The sequence below is a fragment of the Sapajus apella genome, unplaced genomic scaffold, assembly GCF_009761245.1.
Source record: "Sapajus apella isolate SASKATOON/1434 unplaced genomic scaffold, GSC_monkey_1.0 scaffold107, whole genome shotgun sequence".
NCBI lineage: Eukaryota > Metazoa > Chordata > Mammalia > Primates > Cebidae > Sapajus > Sapajus apella.
Window position 1 is genome coordinate 4943653 of NW_022437047.1, and position 27871 is coordinate 4971523.

The 27871-nt window shown below is 34.9% G+C and overlaps 1 protein-coding gene and 1 long non-coding RNA gene across 8 annotated transcripts in view; both read left to right on the forward strand.

Moving 5' to 3' along the window:
• LOC116537152 lies at positions 1-27800 on the forward strand. Its single transcript, XR_004262987.1, has 2 exons — positions 1-3307; positions 26232-27800. It is a non-coding gene; the product is annotated as an uncharacterized LOC116537152 (long non-coding RNA).
• Positions 1-27871, forward strand: part of NRG3 (neuregulin 3) — a 1107214-nt gene that overhangs the window by 634495 nt on the left and 444848 nt on the right. The window lies entirely within an intron of this gene.

Consider the following 27871-nt stretch of genomic DNA (forward strand, 5'->3'; position numbering starts at 1 on the left):
CTTTAATCCATCTTGAGTTAATTTTTGTATAAGGTATGAAGAAGGTATCCAGTTTTAATTTTCTTCATATGGCCAGCTAGTTCTCCTAGCACCAATTATAAATAGGAAATTATTTCCCTATTGCTTGTTTTTTTCAGGTTTGTTGAAGATCAAATGGCTATAGATGTACTGTCTTATGTCTGACATTTCTATTCTGTTTCATTAGTCTATGTGTCTGTTTCTGTTCCAGTACCATGCTGGTTTTTATTACTGTAGCCTTATAGTATAGTTTGCAGTCGGGTAGTGTGATACCTCCAGTTTTGTTATTTTTGCTTAAGTTTGCCTTGGCTATAAGGACTTTTTCATTGCCATATGAATTTTAAAGTAGTTGTTTTCTAATTATGTGAAGGGTGTCAATGGTAGTTTAATGGGAATAGCATTGAATCGCTAAATTACTTTGGACAGTATGGCCATTTTCAAGAGGATATGGCACTAATTGTTGATACATTCTAGTGGATATTTATGTTGTTTCCAGTTTTGCTGTTTTTGCTTTTGTTTTTGCCGTGTTAAATGAGACCACTAGAATATAACACTGGATCACAGATTGTTAATCTACCTCTTTCTAAGATAGTGCCAAGTTGTTTTCCAAAGATAATAATACTAGTTTCCACTCTAGCTGCCAGGGCGTGAGGGCCTCTACTGCTCCACATACGCTAATATGAGGCAGCACAGGGGATTGTCAGACTTCCTGATTTTTGCCAGTCTGTTGGAGATTTAGTGGTATCTCAGTGTGATTTTATTTATATTTACTTGAAAACTATATGATGTAAGTTTCCAGTTGTGTCTAATTTCGAAAGAAAAAACAAACACTGTAGCAGAACAAAACAAAAGCAAACAATATAGCAACCAAATGGAAACAACACACACAAAATAAACACCCAAGGAACCTTATTTAAATTATCATTCTTGAGCCAGTGAGTAATTTATGCTGTTTTTATTTTAATGCATGCTCTATATTCATCTGTTAGATTACTTCATTATACAGGCAGATTCTCCATATGGATCAACCTGACAGTAAGAAATATGTATGTTTTGAGAAGCAGAGCTGCTATGTGTCGTTGCTGACTCTATTGTTTCACCAGTTTTCCTTTAGTTACAAAACACATGAGAACAAGGATGGGAATTAGAGAAATTTTTCAAGTGTAAGAAGGTTTCAGATCTGCTCACATCACTTATTGGATATGCAGTGCCATGTTAGGTCTTTATTTTGTGTTAAAGTTATCTGTTCTTTCTCTTGATTCTCCTCCTTCCAAATTGTTAACCTGCATACAACATCAATAACAAAAACATGAAACAATTCTTAAGCCAATCTATTAGCCACCACTTCCATGTCACTACCACCATCCCACTTTAAAAGTGGCCCCATGCAGGGCTTCTTCTAGAATTTTACAGTATCTTTATTCAGGGCCAACTGTGACCCTTCTGCAGAATGAGATGGAGTTCCCCAACTTTTATGTGCATTTTTTTTTAATCCTCTCTTACTTTTGGATGTTTAGGCCCTGAAAGTACACAGTATCAGAGCTGATCATGTGTGTTTTCAGGGCCCAAACATTCAAGACAGTCTGCACCAAGATGACCCCAATAGTTCTTAAAATATTGAAGTATTCCCCTGCAGGTTGGTTAATAAGCAGTAAGCAGTTGTCTCAGAATTTGTGTGGCCAATCACAACAGGAGGCCCTCCAGGACTCTTTTATAGCAGCATAGATTGGTGCTATTTTGAATGGTTGAAACATCGTGTGTGTGTGTGTGTGTGTGTGTGTGTGTGTGTGTGTGTGTGTTAGTGGAAGCAGAGCAAGGGGAAGATAGGAGGCAGTGAGGTTTGTCTATGACATTCTCACTCTCCCTAGTTGCTTCTTTTCTTTACAAAATCCAGAGCAGATCACTCTCAATTTTCCTTTCCTTTCCTTTCCATCTATCTAGGACTTACCACTGCAGACCTCTGGGTTTTGCAAATTAACTTTTTCCCAAGGGCAGCCTCTTGACCAGACTTTGACGGTTGGTGGAGAAATAGGGGGAGCCCAGTCAACCAATATACTACGTATAAGGAACTGAACTGGGAGACATTTCAAAAATACATCTATCATCCACACATACAAATGATGCATAATGACCTTTTGGGTAGATTTTAGTGAAGGAAAATGTAAATCTTCAATGCAGGTTACAAAAAATAAGGATGGCAAAGTAACCCATAATAACACCTCTTGTATTATTCATGGCCTTTGATGAAAGATTTTTAAATCAACAGTCTCACCTTTTCTTTATCAGCCAAATTTAATTATATTTCCACCAAGATAATTCTTTACTTTTTTGGCTCAAAAATGACAAAACTTCTTTCTAGATTCATTTTGTATTTTTAGGATTTTTCAAGAAATCAGGAAGCAACAGTTACTTTCAAATGCTTTTACAAGGGTAACCAAAAGGCCAATGTTACCTCAAAGGAAAGGTATGTGTGTCAGACTCAGCCCACTGAATGCCAAAAATAAGAAGATATTTATTACTGAAACCTGGTTTTATTGGCAGGGAAAAATGCAATTGAGAATACAAATCACCAATAAAGCCCATATAAAGCAATGTTCTTTCTTAGTCATTTTGCAATTAACGAAGTTTTAATTTTTTAAAAAAAATCTTGTAATGTATAAAATGCTTCCTATGCAAATAAATTTCCTGAATTTGAGTGAAAATACTTTGGTTTCACCCCAGTTTCATGACACCCTTTCTATCTGACAAATTCTTTCAACAGAATATGGGAGTGATTTCGTCCAGTTATTCTTCTTAGGTCTCCGTGGAAATTTCTTTGTTTTATAAATACCATCTGGCCTAATAAGATTCTAACAGCTCTACATGTACTCTGTCTTTCTTTGTATTTGAATTTTTTCACTGGAGTCATTGTTGGGAAGGAAATGTAAAAATAAGGGGAAAAAATATGTATGTTAAATGAGCATGGCAGTTCTCTCTGTCATTTAAGGAAAGTAATTACAGTTATTCATTTGATTTACTGAATGTAAGTGTTCAGTTTGAACACTGTCCAAAGGATGTTGTTATCCAGTGATCCTAAACGAAAATTGCTGCTGTAGTCACTGACGGATTTACTCCAGGAATGTATAATCTTGTGTTAGCACAAGTGTGTCTTCAAAATGTTAGGAATAAATCTTCTTAAGCAGGATTTCTTATATGTTCTCAATAACTAATCTTTACTCCTTATCACTGTCTCTCTCACCCCACTGTGTGTGTGTGTGTGTGTGTGTGTGTGTGTGTGTGTGTGTGTGTGGTGTGTTTCTGTCTGTAGAAGTAGGTGGAGGCTTGGTAGGAATAAATAAACTTCTACACTGAGATGTAGAGCTAGCAAGCCAAATTTCAGACAATTATGCTAGGACTCACGTTGTTAGCTTTCTTGTTCACCAAATGTACAAAGTTAGCTCATAATCAACATTTTTAATGCAAAACTTTATATAAGGTCTATAGTGGGCAAGGAAAAAAGAAAATAACATTAAGCAGAGACTTACATCCTGACAGCTTCTGTCTCATGTATAGGGACTCTGTCCTATGGGATAGAACTGTGTGTATTTGGGGAAACACACTGACCAGTGTCCAAAGTGGAGGGTAGCTCTCGGATACGAAAGACTTTAGATTCATGTTTTAACTCTTAGGTTTACTGGTGACACAGGACACATTTCTCAAATTTCACCAGCCTGTAAAATGAGTGGAGTAGACAAAAGGAGATAAAGTACCTAAAAATGTACCTAGCACATAGAAAACAATAAAAATTAGCTGGTTGTTTTTAACATATGGCTACGTTCTTTGAAGTGAGAAAGGAAATGGACCAACAGAATAATTATAGATGGCAACATCCTTTGCCTAATCAATCGTTTGTTAAAATACATTCATCTACCATGTGTCAGAGGCTGGTGCGGAGGCTATGTCAGTGGCCAAAGGAAGCGAAATCCATGCTACCGTGGAGCTATCAACCTAGCGATTAATAATAAGCAGATCACAACCTGGCAGAATAGTATATACATTAGGAAAACGTGTCTGCTCCCCACGACACACATATTAGTCATTTGTAAATGTTTAGAATGATAAACATTAAAAGTTACATTTTCTTTAAAATATTTTGTTTGGACTTACACATGGAAGGAATTTTCTCTGGATAGGCTTGTATTTTAATTATGATATATGAAGAAGTTAATATAACTCATGTTAACACTGGATAGCGGTTTTATCTTCAAGGGCAGCTTGTGACAGGGCCATTAAGGTCCACAGAGAAAGGTGGAAGGGAGGGTGGTCTGAATGGGCAATTTCTCATTTGTTGGATTGATCTTTGATTTTATCAGCATCCTCACATTAAAAAAAAAAAATCCCATTGTGAGGTATAATAGATGACACCTGATACTAAAAATCCACATACCAGCCTGAACAGTTCAGAAATTAATGCCTCTCATAACACCAAGAGATTCAATAATGAAGCCAGCTCAGTAGAGGTCAAGGGGAAATGATATTATGTGTGTTCCCCTATGACTCAGTGTAATCCTATTGCATTTCCCCAGATGTTGACTCCTGATCTGTGCAGCAACAATGTGATCTCAAAGACTTTCATAGGAATCCTACTCAACAATTTTGTACTAACTTGAGGCAAGGAAAAACTGTATGTGGTGTAACAGGCAGAGTTTACATGGCAGATCTGATAAAATATATCCTCATCTCATGCTCCTTGATTGTCCAGAGTACTCCAAGTGTTCTGAGAGTTCTTAGGAGAACTTATAGTTTCATGGTCACTTCTGGTTCCAAACTTTTTCATCCTCTAAATTTGAGTTACCTTGCCATTCTACGAAAGCTTTCTTTGTTCTTCATTGCCTTGACCCAGATGTGAAACTTTATTACCTGCTCAATTTCCACACCTCCCATCTGACCTTAAAAGTCATTTGAATGTAATAGATTGTTCTGAAAATTTAGCAATATCGGGGTTATGGTGGAGGTAAGGGCAGAGGCTTACGTGATGACAACACAAACACCATCACCTTTATTTAAATCATGACTTTTTAAAATTCTCTTTCCCTTTCCTTCATAGGAACTCCATAAGCAGCTTCCTCAGTTTATGTCCTCAGGACCCAGCTGGTCCCATCTCTCTTCTGGGCTCTGTTTTGTGTATTCAAACATATCACTATGCTTTGAAGAACAAAAGGACCTCGCTTAACACAATCCTCCTGCTCACAAGAAATATATGGTTTTAAATAATGTTGCTATTTTCACATGGCAAAAGTTCTTGGGATGCTGGAGCCTAAGGTCCATGGGAGAGAAGGCTGAGTTGAAGCTGGAAAGGTAGGATGCCACCAAACTGGGGAAGAATGAGTGGCTATGGTGAAATCTTTGAGCTTTATTCAGTTGAAAACATATAGTCGAGGAAGAATTGTAAGGGCAGCGAAACCATGATTAAAGCTTTGTTTTGAAACGTGACTATTAGTGAGACTTATAGGGAAGCCGTAGAGATTTTGGAAGAAACATGTTTAGGGTTTTGCCTAAATCAAAACACTAGCAGTTTAAATGAATATGATAGTATGTGTGCTATGGTAAATTATTTTTCCTGTGCTATGGAAGTATGTGTTAGCTTCTTTCTCCTGAACTAGTCTGTTAGATTCTTAAGAAGATGGATTGCCTAATTCACTTATAAATTTCTGAGGACCTGTCCTAGTACTTCCATCTGGTATGAGCCCTGTAAATGTTATTTCAGTGTACGGAATAAAATGATTTTCTGTCCACATCCATCAGGGGCAGCTTTAGTCAAAATTAATACATGGAAACAGTTGTTAAAAAGCCTTTTCCCACATTGCAATTTAAATGGATCCAGCTCTTCTAGTCTCCTGGGCTTCATTATTTTACCTAGTAAGATGATAGGAGTCACTATTCCTGGAAATAGATGGTTCTAGTTGCTCTACTTCTCGCTCACCAAAAAAAAAAAAAAAAAAAAAAAAAAAAAAACTCTCAGGAATTATTTTTACCTGGTGTTTTCCTGGGAAGGTGAAAAGATGACATTTTTAAAGCTCTTTTCTCTCATCTCAGCCAGCTTCTCTCATCTCAGCTTGTCTCTCTGCATAACTTGCTTCTGGACTGTGGTTCTGAGCTCAGCCTCAGGCCTATTGGATTGGCCAAACTCCAAAATCAAATTCTGTAACCCATCACGTAGTTTTACTGGGTAAAGGAAAATGAGTACAACATAGGAAGAGACCAACTGAATGTCAGACATTATTATTCTCAAAATATATTGGCCATTCCCAGTCTGGAGGAGAACTTAAAGTACTTTGGATTACAATGAAATATCAGTAGCCTCTTTTTTCTTTAATTAATTATTTGCTTGTCATTTCCAAATTCTGAAAATCCACTGGTGCTCAGGTATAAACTCTGCAATTGTTTGTCTTGCTTATGAGAGCATTCTAATTTTCTGTCTAAACCTCTCTTATCTATTTTCTACAGGAATGCCAGTTAAAATACAAGATTCCCTGTTAAAATGTCATTTCAGATAAAAACAAATAACTTTTAAGTATAAGACTGCTGCATGGGATGTACTAAATGCAGGTACACTTCTAAAATATTGCAAGTTCAGTTCCAGACTACCGTAATAAATCAAATACTGCAATTAAAGAAAGTTACACTTTTTTGATTTATCAGCACATATAAAAGTTATTTTATACTATACTGTCATCTATTAAATATACAATAACATTGTGTCTAAAAAATGCCTAATTAAAAACACTTTATATACTACAAATACTAACGAACAATCATCTGAGCTTTCAGGGAGTCCTGATTTCTTTGCTTGTAGGTCTTGCCTCAACGTTGATGGCTAGTAATTCATCAGGGTGGTGGTTGATGAAGGTTGGGGCAATTGTGGAAAAGTTTTAGGACAACAATGAAGGTTGCTGCATTGACTGACTCCTCCTTTCATGACAGATTTCTCTGTAGCATGTGACACTGCTTGATAGGATTTTACCCACAAAAGAACTTTAAAAATTGGGATCAGTCCTCTTAAAATCCTGTAGCTGGTTTATCAACTAAGTTTATGGAATACCTAAATTCTTTTATGTCACTTCAACAATGATCACAGTCTTCACCAGGTGAAGAAACCACTTTCTTTGTTCATCCATAAAATGCAACTCATCTGTTCAAGTTTTATTATGGGATTGCAGAAATTCAGTCACATCTTCAGGTTCCACCACTAATTCTAGAATTCTAGTTTTGTTGCAGTTTCTACCACATCTGCAGTTACTTTACCGCTGAAATATTTTCTTTCTTTTCTTTTCTTTTTTTTCTTTTTTTTTTTTTTTTTTTGAGATGGGGTCTCTCTCTGTAGCCCAGGCTGGAGTGCAGTGGCACAATCTCGGCTCACTGCAGTGCCCACCTCCCGGGTTCAGGGAATTCTCCTGCCTCAGCTTCCTGTGTAGCTCGGACTACCACCACACCCAGCTGATTTTTTAAATTTTAGTAGGGAAGGGGTTTTACCATGTTGGCCAGGCTGATCTCAAACCCACCTCGGCCTCCCAAAGTGCTGGGATTACAGGGGTGAGCCACCATGCCAGGCCTCTACTGAAGCCTGGAGCTTCTCAGTATCATTGTAAAGAGTTTGAATCAACTTCTGCCACAATATTTATTGTTTTCCACCTTCTAAAAACAAGGTTTGTGGCATCCTCCAAAACAACTACAGTAATACCATCAAAAATCACTGATTACAGATCACCATGACAGGTATAATTTTCATTTAAAAAGTTCAAAATATTGCAAGAATTACCAAAAGATGACATGGAAAAAGGAAGTATGCATATGTTGTTTGTAAAATGGCCACAGTAGACATACTCAATATTTGATTGCCACAAACCTTCAATTTGTAGAAAATGCAATATCTGCAAAGTGATGTACAATGAAAAGAGACATGCCTGTTTGCTAAAAGAAAAGTCAGTGTTTATCTGAAATTAAATTTACATGGAGTCCTTTATTTTTAATATCTTTATTGAGATATAATTTATGTCATACAATTTAGCAAATTGAAATGTACAATTTAATAGTTTTTGGTAAAAAAAAAAAAATCTCCATGGCCACAATAAACATTTTTGCTACTCAAAAAGACACCGTGGACCATTTTCCCATTACCCCTAAATACCCCAATCCCCTGAAATCCCTTAGATGTAATAAAACTCAAATCTACTTTCTCTATAGATGTGTGTATTTTGGACGTGTCACATAAATGGAATTATAAACTATGTACACCTTTGTGACTGGCCTCTTTCTCTTAGCGTAATGTTTTCAAGGTTAATTTCTGTTATAGCGTGTATCTACTTTATTTGTGGAACAATATTGCATTGTATGGATCTGCTATATTTTATTTATCATTCCATCACTTGATGGACATTTGAGTTATTTCACCTTTTGGCCATTATGAATAATGCTGCTGTGAGCATTTGTGTACAGGTGTTTGTGTAAACATATGCTTTGAGTGGAATTACTGTACTATATGGTAACGTTAGGTTTAGCAGTTTGAGGAACTACCAAGCTGATTACCAAAGTGGTTGCACCATTTACATTCCCATCAGCTGTACCTGAGGGTTCCAATTTCTCTACATCTTTTCTAATAATTGTTATTGTTTCTTTTTCGATTATGGTTTTGATTTGTATTTCTCTGATAGGTAATGATGTTACTAAGCATATTTTTATGCCCTTATTGGCCATTTGTATATCTTATTTGGATGAATGTCTATTCAAATCCCTTACTCTTTTTTAATTGGGTTATTTGCCTTTTTTCATTATTGAGCTTCAATAGTTATTATATATACTATGTACAAGTTACCTCCCAGACCTGTGACTTGCAAAAGTTTCTCCCATTCTGTGGGTAGCATTCTGCACTTTTATTTGCCAAATTGTATTTGCTTAATTCTATACCAAAGGGCACTCACCTTACATAACTCAAAAGGCGCCATAGGTCGTTTCCAAACAAAGAAGCAGTTCTCTCACTTAAAGGAATTTTGCTTTCCTCGTGGACTTTTTGTCTCCAGGTTTATTTATTTTTCTGATTGAATTTTTCTGTGTCCTCATTAGTCGTGCAATTTTTAGCCCTTTTCTGTTGAACCCTTTTCATCAAAAATAGGTGTATAAACTATACATTGAGAAAGATATTTTTTCCCTTAAAGTTGTTACTGAGTTAAAATGTAGCTGGGTGTGGTGGCTCATGCTTGTAATCCCAGGGAAGGTCAAGATGGGCAGATCACGAGGCCAGGTGATCGAGACCATCCTGGCTAACACGGTGACATCCTGTCTTCACTAAAAATACAGAAAACTAGCTGGGCATAGTGGCAGGCGCCTGTAGTCCCAGCTACTCGGGAGGCAGATGCAGGAGAGTCACCGAATGTGAGAGGTGGAGGTTGCAGTGAGCAGAAATTGCGCCATTGCGCTCCAGCCTGGGTGACAGAGCCAGACTCTGTAAAAAAAAAAAAAAAAAAAAGCAGAACCTGAATTGTCAAGTGAATGATACGTAGTCTTCACAATTACCTTTGAACATCTCCTTGTACATGTCTAACAAACACATTCCTTTCTCATAAGAACCAAAGCAAGAGGTACCTTTGTGATTATGTATTCAAGACACCTTATAAAATATATCTCATCTGTATCATCTCCAATAATAACCAACCAGCCATCTAATAGCAATGTCAAAATGATTAAAACAAAAAATACCAATGTGGTTGTGACCTGCTTTAAGGAGAGTATGTGTGTGTGTATGCGTGTGTGTGTGTGTATATATATACACTCATATATATATGTATATATATATATGTGTGTGTATATATATGTGTGTGTGTGTATATATATACATGTATATACATATATTTATTTTATTTTATTTATTCATTTATTTTTCTGAGATGGAGTCTCACTCAGTCGCCCAGGCTGGAGTGCAGTGGCATCATCTCGGCTTACTGCAACCTCCAGCTCCCTGGTTCAAGCGATTGTCCTACCTCAGCCTCCCGAGTAGCTGGGATTACAGGCAAACACCACCAACCACAGCTAATTTTTGTATTTTCAGTAGAGACAGAGTTTCACCATGTTGGCCAGGATGGTCTTGATCTCCTGACCTCGTGATCCAGTTGCCTCAGCCTCCTGGAGTTCTGGGATTACAGGTGTGAGCCACCGTGGCTGGCCTTTGTGTACTTATACTAGAGAAAAACAATTGAATGGAACTATCAAAAGGATAATTTATGTAAAAATAAACACCATTATATGAGATACATTGTAGGTGCTATATAATGTTAGTTTCATAATTGTTTTCCTTACTCGAGACTTAAATTTAAACCTGTAAAAATAATTCACTGGGGTATCCAATTATAGGCATACATTTGTAAACTGGGATATTTTAGTAGCTACAAAATATTAAATATCTATAAAAAGGCCTAGGCCTTGCATTAGAGACTTAACCCATAATCTTTCATTTGTTTACCATAATTCTCTATTAGATATGGATTATCACTTTTCAGTTACATATATATTCATTGAGTTCCAGCAACATATTCAAATTCATATGTGGTAATATAAAAGCTGCTCTTCAACTATAAAACAGTCTTTCTTGAAAACTCATGTTCTTTTTAATATAGACCATTTCATTTCAAATCCTATATATTTTACAAATGTTTCTTTTTCCAGAAATCTTCTCTGATCACTCTGGCTGGAAGTCATTTATTCCCTAATAGGCCTCCAGAGTCACTTTACTGGGACCTTTCTGTGGTGCTTAGCATTTTCTACATTTTTACATTTATTGGTTTCTCAGTATTTTCACTGTAATTTTATTTCTTCTCCCATCATCTCTCCTTCAGTATTCACAGTGATAGATCTTTCACTAGAATATGTTTACTAATGTTTTAGAAAGAGCCAATAAATGATATGCAGCACTGCTCCCAAACCTATTCTTATTATGACAAACATAGACAATTAAAGCACTGACATTCTACTTAGATTAAAGGTGGATTAGCTTATCTCAATCAATAACAAAAAGAACAGGCTTGAAAATTTCTAAAAAGCATAACAAATCTAAAAAGTTTGTAAGAAATTATCATTACAAAACTGATGAGAGAGAGGGGTACTTAAAAATGTAAGTAGAGCATAGAAGATGCTTTTACTCTGGAAAATAAAAAAAAAAAACTAACAAAATTTTAACTTTGTTTTTCTAACTGGCTAAAATGCATGAGAGGTCCAACTCCAGGACACATCCAAAACGTGAGAGTTTAATAGGAAATCCCCCTGATGTTGAGGTGGCATCCCAAATGAATAATCCTTGAGAAGAAATTTTTAAAAATCAGCTTTCGTACTCATTTCAAACTTACATTGACATCAATTAGAAGCTCACGAATTGTGGATTTATGTTAATTTTTGAGCCGACCAGAGGGACTCCTAGGTACCTTAAAACAAAAAGAAACAGTTTGTAAAGTTGCGTCTTTATCTTAAACCCAAAATTATTGCTACAGATTTTTTTCTAGGGTAAGAAGCATCATGCAATAATGATAAAGCATATCAAATATAATCAAATCCACAGAAAATGAGGTAACAGGAGGTAGAAATCAGAAAAAGCAGACAGCAAGAAACAGAACTACAAGGAATTTCATGTATTATCAGAGACAGAATTATCAGAGACAGATCATAAAATAGCCATAATTATTATTTTTAAGAAATAAAAGGTGAATTAAGAACACATTCCAAAAACAGGAACCTATAAAAAGTGGCAGATTAAACATAAAACCTTACAAAATGCAACTTGTAGAAATCAAGAGTATAACTAAATGGATGGATTAAATGGCAGATTAGATATAACTAAAGAGACGGTCAGGAAGAAAGATCAGGGAAATTATCTGGAAATTGTAGAGAAGAAAAGATGAAACTATGCAGTAAATTTAGTTGATTGGGTGAATACAATCGAAGTTAGAGAGGTATGAATGGAGGCAAAGCATTCTGATTCCCTATTGCTTTCTGGGTGTTAGAATAAATTGCTTTACCTTATACTTTGATATAATTCACTATAATCACTTAAGAAATATAAATAGGTAAATTAACTTCAGAAATTTTGTCCCAAAAATTGAAGGATAAAAATATGCTGCATGCCTTAAATACATGGAATAAAATTTAATTTAAAAATTAAAATATTAATAAAAATAGAAAAGCCGATACAAGAACAAGGAAGAAAAATTATAATTGAAGGTCCAAATTTGAAAGAAGAAACAAGGTGGTTGAAAAAATGAAATGCATTTCTAATGAAATTAAATGCAAACTGATTAAATGCTCTAGTTATAAACAGATTATCAGAGTGAACATGTATATTCTGTTTATAAAATATATCTGTTATTTTGATATAGCTAAAGCATCAAGATAATGAAAGAATAAAAATGAAAATATGTACAAACAGTAATCAAAAGTACAAATAATAATCAAAACAAAGGTGTAGCTATAAATATCACAAAAATCTCTTTTTAGCCAGAAAGCATTACTGGTGATAAAGAGGTTCATTTTATAATCATGAAGGTTTGAGTCCTCCAATTCGAAATTTACATTCCTAGTAACAGCCTTAAGGTATATAAAGTAAAAACTGATAAGAAAGAAACAAATATTGACAAAAATTTGAGAAATTGAGAAAACAAAGTGTACAAAATAAAGAGTAGGAATGATTTAGAAGATTTGAACAATAAAATGCCATGCCAAACAACTGAAAAACACAAATTACTTTTAAGTCTATTTGTATCCATTATGGAGCATTCACAAAAATTGATCAAGTGCTAGATGTAGTAATGTAAACTGATCTCACTGTTTTGGAAATGTTGGATGATAATCTATTGATAGTTTATTTTAAGGTATATACACCTTTGAGCCAGCAGTCTCATATCAAGAAAAATACTCTTGAGAAAATCGTGAAATTTTCCTTTAGAACATATATTCAGGAATGTTTCACACCAAGACTATTTATAAGAGCTACCAACTGGAAATACCCAAAATGCCACCAACAGTAGCATAGATAAACTGTATTATATTACCAAAAAAATTTCTATACAACAAATGTAGAAAATATGGCATCTACAGGTGTCAACATGGATGAATTATGCCAACCAATCTTGAGTAAATCAAGAAACATACCAAATAATGCTTATAATGTAATTCCATGTATGTAAAATTAAAAACAAATACTACTAAGTGTATTTGTTCAGAAATCTATATATAAATGGTAAACCACAATTTTAAAAAAATGTGCATCACTTGGGAGGTCAAGGGGATGGATCATGAAGTCAAGTAAACGAGACCATCTTGGCCAACATGGTGAAACCCTGTCTCTACTAAAAGTACAAAAATTAGTTGGGTGTGGTGGCACATGCCTGTAGTGCCAGCTACTCAGGAGGCTGAGGCAGGAGAATCATTTGAACCTGGGAGTCAGAGGTTGCAGTGAGCAGAGATTGCAGTGAGCCAAGATTGAGCCACTGCACTCCAGCCTGGTGACAGAAAGAGACTCCATCTCAGAAAAAAAAAAAAAAGCGCATCACAATAGTAAAGACTGTGGCTGTTTGCACAAAGAATGGGAGGGAATTATAGAGGGCTGCCGAAATGTTGGCTGTGTTCTGTTTCTCAGCATGTATGATTGATTTTCCTGAGCTCACTTAAAAATTTCCTAAACGTGTATTTTTCACATTGTACTCTTTGTAAGTTATATTTGACAAATAAGAAGATTTTGAAAAGCAAATTTGAAAATATTTTAGGGTTTATAGGTATAAAAAAGAGAAGTAGCTTTCAGCCAAAAGGGAGTCTCAAGTTTTGCCTGTTTTGAGAGCTTTGGGTGAGTCAATGTTTATCTTTTCTAACCCTTCCAGGGAGGTCGTTGTGCTGTCTCCTACTTTGTAGTGCCCAATCAAGGAAACTTAAAATCTCACTCTACTTGAACTTAATGAGCTATATTGTTTCTTGACTTCCCTCTCTCCATCTCTCCTTTCTGTTTACAAAAATGACACGTTTTTGGTCCCCATGGTAGCAATTTTATGCAGTGTTATAACAAATTATCTTAACCTAGGTGCTATTGACATTGGACTAGATGATTCTTTGGTATGTTTGCAGTGAGGGCTGGGAATGGGGGTGGGATTGGTTTACACATTGTAGGATGTTTTGCAGCATCTCTGGTCTCTACCACTAGATGTCTGTGGCAAACCCTCCCTTCCCCAGCTTTCGTTCTCCGTTGTGACAACAATAATGTCTTAAAATATTGCTAAATTTCACATAGAGGACAAAATAGCACTGGGTCAGGAACAACTGACCTACAGCTACCAGCAAAAGAAGTCCTCAGCTATTATTGGATCAATGAGTATACATTCAGGCATCATATATCGATGCAGGTTTAAGCTTGGGAAGAGAAGAAATGAGGAGGCATAGCTAAATACACGGAGGTCTGCTATATTGAAGGGAAGTTATGTCTTCTTCTGGCTCTAGATGGTGAAAATGGAATGGAAGTTTTGATCAGATGAATGACAACAGGAGATTTTTGAAAACCCTAATCATTAAAGTGATTTGCAAATACAATAAGGTAGGGATCTCACATTATGGTTAGTATTCTAGCAGAAGCCGTATTAATTCAGGAATATTGAAGATGTTATCCCTGGACATTTGGACATTTCTGAGTTCTAGCTTCCAAGTTCTCCTCTACTGTCAGGAGGATGACCTTTAAATAAAGGACTTCCGGACTTATCAGGGGCAGTGTCTAGTAAAAAGCCAGTGTTTTTCTTGGCTGTCTTGGAGACAGGGTTTGCTATTAAAGATTTTTCAGTTCTTTTTAGATTGCTTGTGGCCTTCAAACCCAGTGTTGAGTAAAAATATATTTTCATTTTTCTAGCATTTCTGAGTCAGGCAATTGCTATTTAGAAAAGAAGGTTGGCTTTATTTATTTTTTTTTTAGTTGGTGTAAAAAAAAGTATTGTCAATTACAGAAAAAAATGCATTGAAAGACTCTCTCGTCATCATCAATCTGTGTGTAACTAAATATTCCCTCCTTGTTTTGGGGGACCACATGATCTAGGTGACCCAGGAAAGCCCTGGTTATCCTTCTGCCTGGCACCCTGACTAATTTCGCACTTATTCTAGGCTTTTCACTTGTAATAAAACTGTCATTAATAATCATCACAATTAAATAATCTAGAACGCTTTTGGCAGACTGACACTTTGACTTTCAGCTTCCAATACAGCCTTCTAGGAGCGAGATTCTTAACATGCACTTAGATGTTGCATACCTTTGTTTTCATGATTCTTTCCAAATGGATCATAGCTTAATCTCTCTTTGTAAGGTAGCAGGCAGATGGTTGCTGACATAACAAAGTCTTCTCAAATGTAACTAAGAACTGCTAACTCTTTGCGGCTTTAGGTGTCTGTAGTAGAAGCACTGGGCTTGTTACTCCCAGAAACCACTTGATCTACCAGCCAGTTCTATGGCCTGTGCTAAACCTGCCTGCTGCTGGAAGATGCGGTACAGCAACTGGGAGAGGAGTTAGAGTAATACATGGGACACTATTGTTTAGGAGTTTGTAATATATGCGAGGGTAATAAAAGCTCAGCTTTCCAGTTGTAGGATGCCTAGAAAGTAGCATAAATGCTCTCACCACAGTGGTTGTGTCATTTATTGTATGGCATAAATCGACAACTGTTTATTTAGTTTATTGTTTGGCAATGCTTATTTTTTAATAAACCTCTTTAGCAGCAATAGCTCAAATAAACAGAAGTGCATGCTTAGAGAATTTCCAATAGCCAGGAAAGCCAATGATAAACATGTACAGGAGCAAAATGTTTATCTACATTTAGCATCCTCCATGGAAACTGTAGTGAAATTACTGACTACACAAAAGCCAGAAGACCTGAATCTGCTAAAGAAACACCAGCATCTACTTAAAAAATCACTTGTTATTTTAGGAAACTGTGCCTAAAGATGAAAAATTGACACAGCTCTGATGTGTGACTATTTATCAAATAATTGTTCTTTTAAATTAATTTCACTCATTTTCCATTGCAAGTACTGTTATGCATATGCAGAAAACTAAAATCCAAGTAGTCATAAATGTCTTGGATTTATTAACAGATAAATTTGCAAACAGTTAAATGATGCCAGTTTTATATTGATGTTATTAAATGGTTTAAAGAAAAAGTCAGTTACAGCCAGATAGGGAATTTCTTCTAATTCTTGGAATCAAACTAAAAGTTTAAGTAGTTCATTCCAATGTAGGTAATGCATCTCACAGTGATACTAATGCTATAAGAAATGTAGTTATAAGAGTTCAAAGTGAGTATTAACGAGAAACTACTTGTTTATTTTTCACCGTTTAATACACATACGATTTTTGAAAGATTCCGTGTCATGATAAAAGCAGTGTTCTTACTAAATTATGGAACTCATGGAGCAGAAATGTAGAACAATAGCCTGTGTGCAAACATAATTCATAACTGGGTCCAAAAAGCCTTCAAAAATCTACCAATAAAAAGAGAAGCTATAGTTGTCAAAATTTACAAATATGTATTAAGCAACTTTAGAAGAAAAACTAATGCTTATTATCAAATATGTATTTTAGCCCGGTGGCTCTCATTTCTCTCTACATGGTTTATCCTTAATCTTTTTTAAAAATGTTGAGCTTTTACATAAATACTTGGTAAATCAATGTTAAGTGTTCCATAATCATATATAACTTCCTTTGGTAAACTATTTTCTAAGCATTCTTTTACCAAAATCAGTTGGGAAATTTTAATAAAATTATGCATTCCAAAGATATGCTTTCTTGAATGTAGAGTTCTCGGAAAGATATGACATTACAAAGTATCCCTGCAAAAATAAAGGAAAGAATGAATTAATTAAACATGATTCCAAAGTTTGGATAAGACTGAATTTTAGAATTCCATTTTAACATTTTAGAAAATATTGACTCATTGAAAAATGATCAAAAAAAAAAGCAAAACAATTTTGCTGGAGCTTTGTTTTTAATTGAATGAGATTATATTGTTTATTAAAATCACATCAATTTGAGAAGGCCTAGAATATTGCAATATCCTAATTTAGTGAAGTATTTTAAAGAACGATAAAAGACAACTTATTTGTTGCATTGTGTCTTGTTAAAATTATTAAGAAAGGTACTGTAAATTGAAGTAAAAATGTACTTATGAAAATGGGCTGAAACATTTGCATATTTTAATATGAAAAGAAAATAGAGCTGAGAATAGAATGCACTTAGAAAAATTGATTCCCAATTTATTGCAACAATTTTAGTAAAAGTATTTTCTCAATTAAAGACATTATGGTTTATACTATAATGTAAATGAAGAACCAATTTAAAGTATCAACAATATGAAATTATTATGCATAAAATGCAAATCTATACAGGTTTACAGGTAATTTAAAAATGCCACTTTTTCAAGATTTATTCTCTCCTTACCAATGAAATTGTATTAGAGACAGATTTGAATTAAAACTGATTAGCATATAGGAATATCTATGGAAGACGATTAGTCTGATGATATTATTTTTTACATGTTCAAATGACAGAACACTTTTTATTATTTTGCCTTTATTTCTGCTATATAATGAGATGAGATATATTGTTTATATATTTTAGAGATATTTTTACTCAACATTGTTTTTGAATATAAATATTTTATAATATGCCAACATAATAAGCCAATTTATTAATAAACAATTACTTTAAAATATGTGGTACATTATTTTTGGCACCCCATTTCACTCTCCAAAATATCCCAGTTTACACATTAAATCACATGTTCACTCATCTGTGATAATAACAGTTATCTGTGAACACATACATACACACAGAGGGGCACATGTACTTGCAACAAATAATAGGATTTTTAAAAATAATGTATTTTCACTTATACATAATCTTAGTCAACAGATTCTAAGTGCTTCTTTACTTTAAATATTTATTTTATAATGTTAAGAACATTTAACATGATATCTACCCTCTTCATATATTTCGGAATGTTGACAAGTGGTACATTGTTGCGCTTCAGTTCTCTAGAGTTATTCAGCTTGCTTAACTGACATGTTATTCTTATTGATTAGTAACTCTTCATTTCCTCCTTCTGCCAGCCCCTGACAACCACTGTTTCACCATTTGATTCTATAAATTGGATTATTATTTGATTTTTTAATTTTTATGAATACATAATAATTGTTCATATTTAAGGAGTTTGTGTGATACTTTGATATAAGCATTCAATGTGCAAAGATCAAATCACTGTAATTAGGATATCCATCACCTGGAACATTTATTATTTCTTTGTATTAGGAACATTATTTTACTCTTTTAGTTATTTTGAAATATACAATAAATTATCATTAATTAATGTTGCCCTATTATGCTACCAAACACTAGCTCTTGTTTTTTCTATCTGACTATATGTTTGTACGCATTTTAAACACCTCATATAGGTGGAATCATGCAGTGTTTGTCTTTCGGACTTATTTCACTTAGCGTAAGATTCATCCAAATTATGGCATATTGCAGATTACTTTCTTTCTTAAGGCTGGATCCATTGTACGTACATATATATATCATATTTTTTTAATCCATGAAAATTTAGGTTGTTTCCTCATCTTGACTATTATGAAAAATATTGCAATGAACATGGAAGTGCTACTATCTCTTCAAGACACTGATCTCAGTACTTTTGGATAAAATCCCAGTAGTAGAGTTGCCAGATTATGGTAGACCTATTTTTTCCTTTTTGAGAAACCTCCAATTTTTTTCCATTGATAGCATTTTGCATTTCCAATTTCTCTACATGCTTTCCAACACATGTTATTTTCTGGGGTTTTGTTTGATCTTCTTCTTCTTTTTTTTTTTTTTTTTAATAATGGCCACGCTAACATGTATAAGATGACATTTCACTGTGGTTTTGATTTGCTATTCTCCAATGATTAGGATGTTGCACATCTTTACATATACCTGTTGGCTATTTGTTTTTTGTTTTGTTTTGTTTTGTTTTGAGAAATGTGCATCAAGACCTTAGCTCATGCCTGCCTGAGTTCGCTTATTGTTTGCTTATTTTCTATTAAGATGTAGGAATTCCTTTGGTATTTGAGGGACTAACATATATGGTTTGCAAATAATTTTCTTCCATTCTGTAGGTTGACTTTTCATTGCTGATCATTTCTTTTGCTGTACTGGAACTTTGTAGTTTGATGTAGCACAACTTGTTGGCTTTCTATTACCTGTGCTTTTGGTATTATAACCATGAAAATAATGGTAAAAACAATGCCATGAAGTATGTCCCCTAAGTTTTCTTTTAGAAGCTTTACGGTTTCAGACCTCAAACTTATGTCATTAATCCGTTTTGATTTTTTTTTTTTTTTTGCTTACGGTGTAAGATAAAGGTCCAATGTCCTTTTTTTTGCATGGAGATTATCAATTTATTCCAACAAAATTTGTTGAAAAGAATATATTTCTCTTTCAACAAACTAGGAATAGAAGAAAATTATTTCAACGTAATAAAGGCTATATATGAAAAGTTTACAGCTAACATTATATTTGATGGTGAAAACTGAAAAAGCATTTTCCCTGTAATCATGACCAAAGTAAGGATACCTACCATCACCATTTCTATACAACAAAGTATTAGAAGTCTTAGAAAGAGCAAGCCGGGCGCGGTGGCTCAAGCCTGTAATCCCAGCACTTTGGGAGGCTGAGGCGGGTGGATCACGAGGTCAAGAGATCGAGACCATCCTGGTCAACAAGGTGAAACCCCGTCTCTACTAAAAATACAAAAATTAGCTGGGCATGATGGTGCATGCCTGTAGTCCTAGCTACTCGGGAGGCTGAGGCCAGAGAATTGCTTGAACCCAGGAGGCAGAGGTTGCGGTGAGCCGAGATCGTGCCATTGCACTCCAGCCTGGGCAACAACAGCAAAACTCCATCTAAAAAAAAAAAAAGAAAGAGCAGTTAGGACAGACAAAGAAGTGAAAGACATTCAAAAAGGAAGAGAAGATGTAGAATTGTCCCTTTTGCAAACAACTGTGATCTTATATATGGAAAACTCTGAAGGTTTCTTTTAAAACAATAACTACAACAACAACATCAACAACAAAATGTTAGAACTAATAAATGAATTCAGTAAAGTTGTAAGATACAAAAACCATATACAAAATTAGTTGTGTTTCTATAGATTAACAACAAACTATCTGAAAATAAAATTAGTAAAACAATCCCAAATATTGTAAAAACAATTGACAATAGCAAAAAAATAATAAAATCTTAGACATAAACTTAACTAAGAAGGTAATTACTTGTATATTTAAAACTATATAAAGTGACAAAATGAATTAAGACACAGAGAAATGGAAAGATATATTTTTTTCATGGAAAATTATGTTGTTAAGACATCCATAATAGACAAATGGGATCTAATTAAACTCCAGAGCTTCTCTACAGCAAAAGAAACAATCATTAGAGTGAACTGACAACCAACAGAATTGGAAAAAGTTTTTGCAATCTACACATCTGACAAAGGGCTAATATCCAGAATCTATAAAGAAATGAAACAGATTTACAAGAAACAAACAAACCCATTCAAAAGTGGGCAAAGGATATGAACAGACACTTTTCAAAAGAAGACATTTATGAGGCAAACAAACATTAAAAAATGCTCATCATCATGGGTCATTAGAGAAATGCAAATCAAAACCACATTGAGATACCATCTCACACCAGTTAGAATGGTGATCATTAAAAAATCTGGAGACAACAGATGCTGGAAAGGATGTGGAGAAATAGGAACACTTTTACACTGTTGGTGGGAGTGTAAATTAGTTCAACCATTGTGGAAGATAATGTGGCAATTACTCAAGTACCTAGAAATAGAAATTCCATTTGACCCAGTAATCCCATTACTGGGTATATATCCAAAGGATTATAAATTGTTCTATTATAAAGACACATGCACACATATGTTCATTGCAGCACTGTTTACAATAGCAAAGACTTGGAACCAACCCAAATGCCCATCAATGATAGACTGGACAAAGAAAATATGGCATGGAATACTATGCAGCCATAAAAAACGTTGAGTTCCTGTCCTTTGTAGGGATATGGATGAATCTGGAAACCATCATTCTCAGCAAATTGACACAAGAACAAAAAATCAAAGACTGCATATTCACACTCATAGGCAGGTGTTGAACAATGAGAACACATGGACACAGGGAGGGGAACATCACACACCTGGGGTCTTCTGTGGGGCACTAGGGTAGCGACAGCCAGGAGTGAGGAGTTTGGGTAGGGATAACATGGGGAAAAATGCTAGATATAGGTGATGGGGGAATGGAGGCAGCAAACCACATTGCCACCGTGTATATACCTATGCAACAATCTTGGAAGATCTGCACATGTACCCCAGAATAAAAAGTGCAATAAAATATATATATTTTTTAAAAAGACATCCATACTACCCAAAGCAATCTACAAATTCAATGCAATCTCCCTCAAAAGCTTAATAGTATTTTCTAACAATAAAAGATAAATTTATCACTATTATTATTATTATTATTTGAGACAGAGTCTTGCTCTGTTGCCCAGGCTGGAGCACAGTGGCGCACAATCTTGGCTCACTGGAACCTTTGCTTCTGGGGTTCAAGTGATTCTTCTGCCTCAGCCTCCCAAGTAACTGGGACTACAGGCGCACACCACTACACCTGGCTAATTTTTATATTTTTAGCAGAAGCAGGGTTTCACCATGTTGGCCAGGCTGATCTTGAATTCCCGACCTCAGGTGATCCACCCATCTCAGCCTCCCAAAGTGCTGGGATTATAGGTGTGAGACATTATGCCCGGCCAGAAAAAAAAAAAAAAAAAAACAATTTTAAAATGCATATGGAATCACACACACACACACACACACACACACAAAGACAACTAACTAAATCAATCTTGTAAAAAAAGAACAAAGCTAGAGGCATCACACTTTCTGATTTCAAAATATATTAGAAAACTGCAGTAATTAAAAGAATACGGTACTTACATAGGACATGTAGGCCAATTAAACAGAACAGAGAGCCCAGAAATAAATTCATGTGTATGTGGTTAACTGATCATCGACAAGGATGCTAAGGATACACAATGGGGAAAGGATCATCTCTTCAAAGGTTTCTTCCATCATTAATTCATTCACTCAAAAATACACATTGAGGCCAGCACATTGGTTCATGCCTGTAATCCAAGCACTTTGGGAGGCCAAGGTTGGTGGACCACCTGAGGACAGGAGGAACTCAACCAGCCTGAAAAACATGCTGAAACCCTGTGACTACTAACAATGCAAAAATTAGCCAGGCATGGTGGTGCAGCCCTGTAATCCCAGCTACTCTGAAGGCTGAGGTGGAAGAATTGCTTGAACCCAGGAGGTGGAGACTGCAGTGCCCTCAATTGTACCACTGCACTCTAGCCTGGGTGACAGAATGAGACCCTTAAAAAAAAAAAAAGTCTATCTATCCATATATATATAAAAATAATATATACAATATATATTGTATATAATATAATATAATATATAATATATAATATAATCTATACTATATGATATATTGTATAGATTATATAATATAATCTATTATATATACAATATAATTTATATTCTATTATATATTATATTTTATATTATATATAATATATATAATATATACTATACACACACACACACACACACATACACACACACACACACACACACACACACACATTGAGTACTGAAAAAGTCCCACACCTTATGGGAAACATAGCCATATGAGATATAGTCTTTGTATCAAAGCACAATCTAGTTCGGAAAATTATATACACACACTTTATATTTGCACACAAATATATATGTAATTTTATCACAATGGGCTGTCATATCAGAAATCTGTGCTGGATGTAGACATTACACAGGTAATAGAATTAGCGCAGAACACTTTATGTAGGGAGCATCTCCTGGAACTTGAATGCTACCAAACACATTTTTGAAAATCCCACTCTCCATAGAAGAAAATATTTAAAGGGTTTTTGGTAAGTGAACATAAATCAGAATTTTGTATTTTGAGATATATAGGAGTTGAATTGGAAGGTTGTAGAATCTCTGAGTTGTCCAAATAAAATTAGATGACTGCCGCTAGAGAAAAACTGCTTTTGTCAGGTAAGCAATGATAAAGAGCTGGATTGTATTACATTTAGCCACACTAGTAGGGATGCAGAGAGCCTGAGAACCTGCACATGAGAGATCACAGATTTTGAAGAGGCAGAGCTCAGGATGAGTCCCCATATAAAAATACTTAAATGTCTTAAACATAATTTGAGTGGAATTATTTGTATTTCAAGATTAACATACTGCTTTATGCAAGGTGCCTGTGCATTTTCCTTTAAATAATGGGCTCTGTCCCTCTTTGCCTAAATTAACCGTAGTTTGCAACAATTCAAAATGCAAATATGTTTTAAAGTACTCTTTTTTTTTTTTTTGTAGACTGACTTTCACAAAAGCTGCAGCACTCTTGTATTAGCAGGTAAAGTCTGGACCTTATTTCATCCTGGGCAATCCTTAAGCTGAGATATTTGACAAATGGCATCATATCTGCTTTGGAAATGTTGGTCTCAGGCTCCACTTATTTCAGCTGCCCAGTGTGGTTTGTCCCAGTCTCCTGTGAGCTTATTTTGTTAAGCAATCAATTACAATCTAATAATTGATCAGCCTTTCTGTGTTCTTTGCAAAGCAGACCCATCACTCAGCAAGATTTTTTAACACTATTTTCATGAAGTCCGGATCTACTGAGGATTTGATGGATTTAAGAAGACAAACAAAATGACTTCTTGGCCTTAGGATAGAAAACAACCTCTGATAAAAATACCAGGGTTATAAGGAATTGAAGTTTGGAAGAGGCTCACTGTAACTAGCCAGGGGACAGGAAGAAAGCAAAAAAGGAAAACAAGAATCAAATACTTTTCATTCAACATGGACGGCTCAGACTAGTGCTGTCTCCCTTATATGAATTAAATTTATTTCACTCACATAGAATTAGGTGTCAGAATTTCTCTACTTTTGAAACAGCCTATTTTTCGTTTTGCTTTTGCACTTTAAGAACTTATATGTGGGAGATGGGCAATCAGTTGTCTTTGACTTGTTAGTTAAAGGCTCTGGAATTTTTTTTCTTTTTCGTCCTCATTTTACAAATAGTTAAAACTTTGGTGATCTACATGAAGACCCAGTTTCTTCTCTTGCTTGGACTCAGAGATAACAGATTTGTTCTTAATTCCCAGCCATGTAATTGTGATGGAATGAATTATTGTGTTGTAGCAAAGGCTTTGTAACCTGGAGGCCTCGTAATTATTAATTCAGAGGGGATTCATCAGAGTGTAACTGTTGGCTGATTAGTCAGAGGATGACATGAAGGTAACTGGGATATTGTTTGGGCCTCAAGGGTTCTTACAGTGCAAATTAGTAAATAATTGTTATTATTAAATTGATAAAAGTAAATATTAAATCGATTGATTTTATTATTAAATTATTAGATATACTAAATGCAGAATGTGGATTAATTAACTTATTGAAGATCCCTGACCAAAAAAGATAAGTTGACTTGAATAAGCAAATACTTTAAACTTGGAGACGGTAGATTTGGGAAAACGTTGAGGACCCAACATTGGCAGTAGGACCTTATGAAAATCTTCGGAGTTTCTGGTTACTCACTGTAAAATACATGTAATGTTCACCTCATGGGGTTTTGTGAAATTTAGTGGTATGCAGAATCCAGATGTAGTTTGTCAGCTACACTTGCAATTAAATATGAAATATTATTATTTTTATTTAAGTTATAATTGCCTTTTGCAGAATTTCCTTGGATCAATTCATTTGCAAAATAACATTTCAATTATGATATGCCTTGCCTACATTTTCATGAAATGAACAGTGTATTACAAAAATGTTATACATATCAAACCTTCCAAAACAAAGTAACAAGTATGATAAAGTATTACATAGATGGTTAGGGGCTTCTGGGACAATGGTGACTTCCTTCCACACCTTTGTTTTTATTGAGTTGTAAATTGGGACCCCTTTGGTTTATTACTTGACTATCCATCTTAGTATCTTGCCTTTTCTCGCACCTTTAATAGAGTTTGATAAGAGTCAGTTAGATTTATAAACAATGACTTGACACCTAAGACTGAGGTATGAAACTTATGAACTACTATTGAACAAAATATATTTTAAATTACATAAAAGCGTTATACAGCCTTCAAGTAAGAAAACAAACACTTCTAGGTTATTCAAATATTTTTAATGTAATTTTTGAGGGGATATAATTTTAGATTTACAAAATTGTACCTTTAATTTTTTTTCTTTAAATAATGGTATTAATATATCCTATGTATGGCTTTGGACAAATCGATTTACCACTTGATTTCAGTTTTTGGTTCCATAAATCAAGGGGCTTAGACTGAGTGAATACGAAAATCTCTTCTAATTAGAACTTCTTTGACCCCATTATTAATAGTTATTGAATGAACTAATGTTGGAAAATGAGAAGCAGGAGTGTTGCTGCCTAAGATTTGGGCAGGGATGCCTTGGTGTTGACAGCGTTGTTAACATGGCAACATATTCCCTGTCCATTCATATAGGTCACCAGGAACTTATGAGGAAAGAATGCAAATTCTTTGAGGACCTAGTGAGTTCAAGAGACCTTCAAACAATGAGACTAATAAGAGTGAAAAGTCATTGAGAGGTCTCCATGCCCCAGATGTGTACATTTATTACTTCATTTGATAGTCACAACATTCTAGCAAAAGCTCAGTTTATCACCCTAGATTTTCAATTGAAATCAAAAGGGCTTAAGTGATTTTTCCAGGCAGAAAGTGACTGAGCCAGAGTTTGAATCTGTAGTGCCCTGGATTCAGAATGTGAACTATTCTGCCTATTTCTAGCTGCAGTTTCTATCCTAAATACAATACAATCATTTCTGATTGTATTGTATCTTGATTACACAGGTCAACTAGAAATTTAGTTAAAACAAAACAACAACTCAGTAATTAAGACCCTAGTTCTGTCTGCTTTTCCTTTTAAAATATCTTACCATGATATAACCAGACTCTTAATGCTACATGGTTATTAAGGAGATTTTTCTGTTATCATTTTTTGAGTGTGTGTGTAGAAGTACTTGATTGTTCCATTTATTGTAATCTATATTCCATATCTAAGCTGGCAAAACCCTAACTTTACAACAGTAGCCAAGCAGACACTCTGGAAAGTATGAAATGAATTTGAGATTCTACAAAGAATCTCCACATTTTTTCACCAGAAAAAAAAAAATTGTTTCCTCATAAGCTTATGCTAACAGAAATATCTGCGATAACAAAATCAGTGAACTATTACCTGCGAGGTCAAACTACATTCTAAATAAATTATGCTACTGTTACTCAAACCATGTATTAATAGGTAGAGGAACTATATTCTAGGTAAGTGGGAAGAAGGATCACCAAACATTGAGGTTTGGAGGGCAGCAGGCAGATGTGGAAGAGATTGTCTCCGCAGATTCAGAAGTGCAATTTATCTTGATAACATCAGGAGACACCAGTGTTCTGATCTTCATTGCTCAGGTCCCAAATCTTGACCTAGAACCCTGAGATGGCCTCATCCCTTAAGATCGTATTTAATCTATTTACAAGAGAAACTGGTGTATAATTCATAGCAACTTAATACATTTACAGTTGAAACTACAGTGGTACAGACAAGTGAGCAGCCCATTGTCTCCATTTAGAGCAATAGTTCATACCTGTAACACTGCCTGAAAAGAACTTCCACAGACAGGCAGGGCTCCCGGTAATGAGAAATGTCTACATGGACAGCATGATAATGGTTTTGTGCAATTGTTAAAGCAGGAGCTCTAAGTTTACCACTTCTGTCTTAAGAATTCCTTAACATAGCACTGTGGCTTTACCCTTGCTACAGATAATTCTATAGGAAAATCCCATTGTAATCAAAGCATTGCTCTGTGATTACTGAGATGCTGACAGATGACTGTTTCATTTATTTGTATTTTATGTAATCAGCTAATGATATTTACATACATCTTTCTCTATGCCTACTGTGCCAGGGACTTGAATGCATAAGTCAGGACAACCATACCTCTGAGGACAGTACTTGGATGATGTCTGGAAAAAATGCCTCTGTAATTATTACAAATTTTCAATCTTAGGTCCATTGATAACCAGCTCCCATCTTGACTGCCAGTTTTTTATGTTAATATAATCAATTACTTTTGACTGAGTCAGGTAACAGGTCTCCCTTTGCAGAGTAAATCTGGAAACATCTTTTCTCATTTATTTTGCTGTTATTTCAGTTTTGCTCTAAGAAGACAAACACATTTTCCTTATTTTGAACTTGGCAGTTGGAGAAGTTGATTGCTGTTGCTGCTTCGTTTTTCAGCTTGATATTTTCAAAGGCCATGCTGTAATTAGTAATCTTTTTTACTCAATAGTTTCTATTCAATTATCCTCATTATCCATGGAATTCTTTTTAAAAAAAAAAGTTGTTCTAATATGCTTTAGAACTGAACTGCATTTCCTGCCTGCCTGCTTTCCAGAGTCATCATTTTCCATCCCTCCCTCCCTTTTTCTGTTTTTTCTTCCTTCTCTTTTTTCTCTTCCTGTTTTCTTCCCTTCCTTCTTTCCTTGAGAATAATTCAGTCTGAAAGATATTTTTGGGGTTCAGACAAATTAGTGTGTGTACATGTGTTTGTATGTGTAAGAATGTGGATGGGGTTGTGTTACTATGTGTGTCA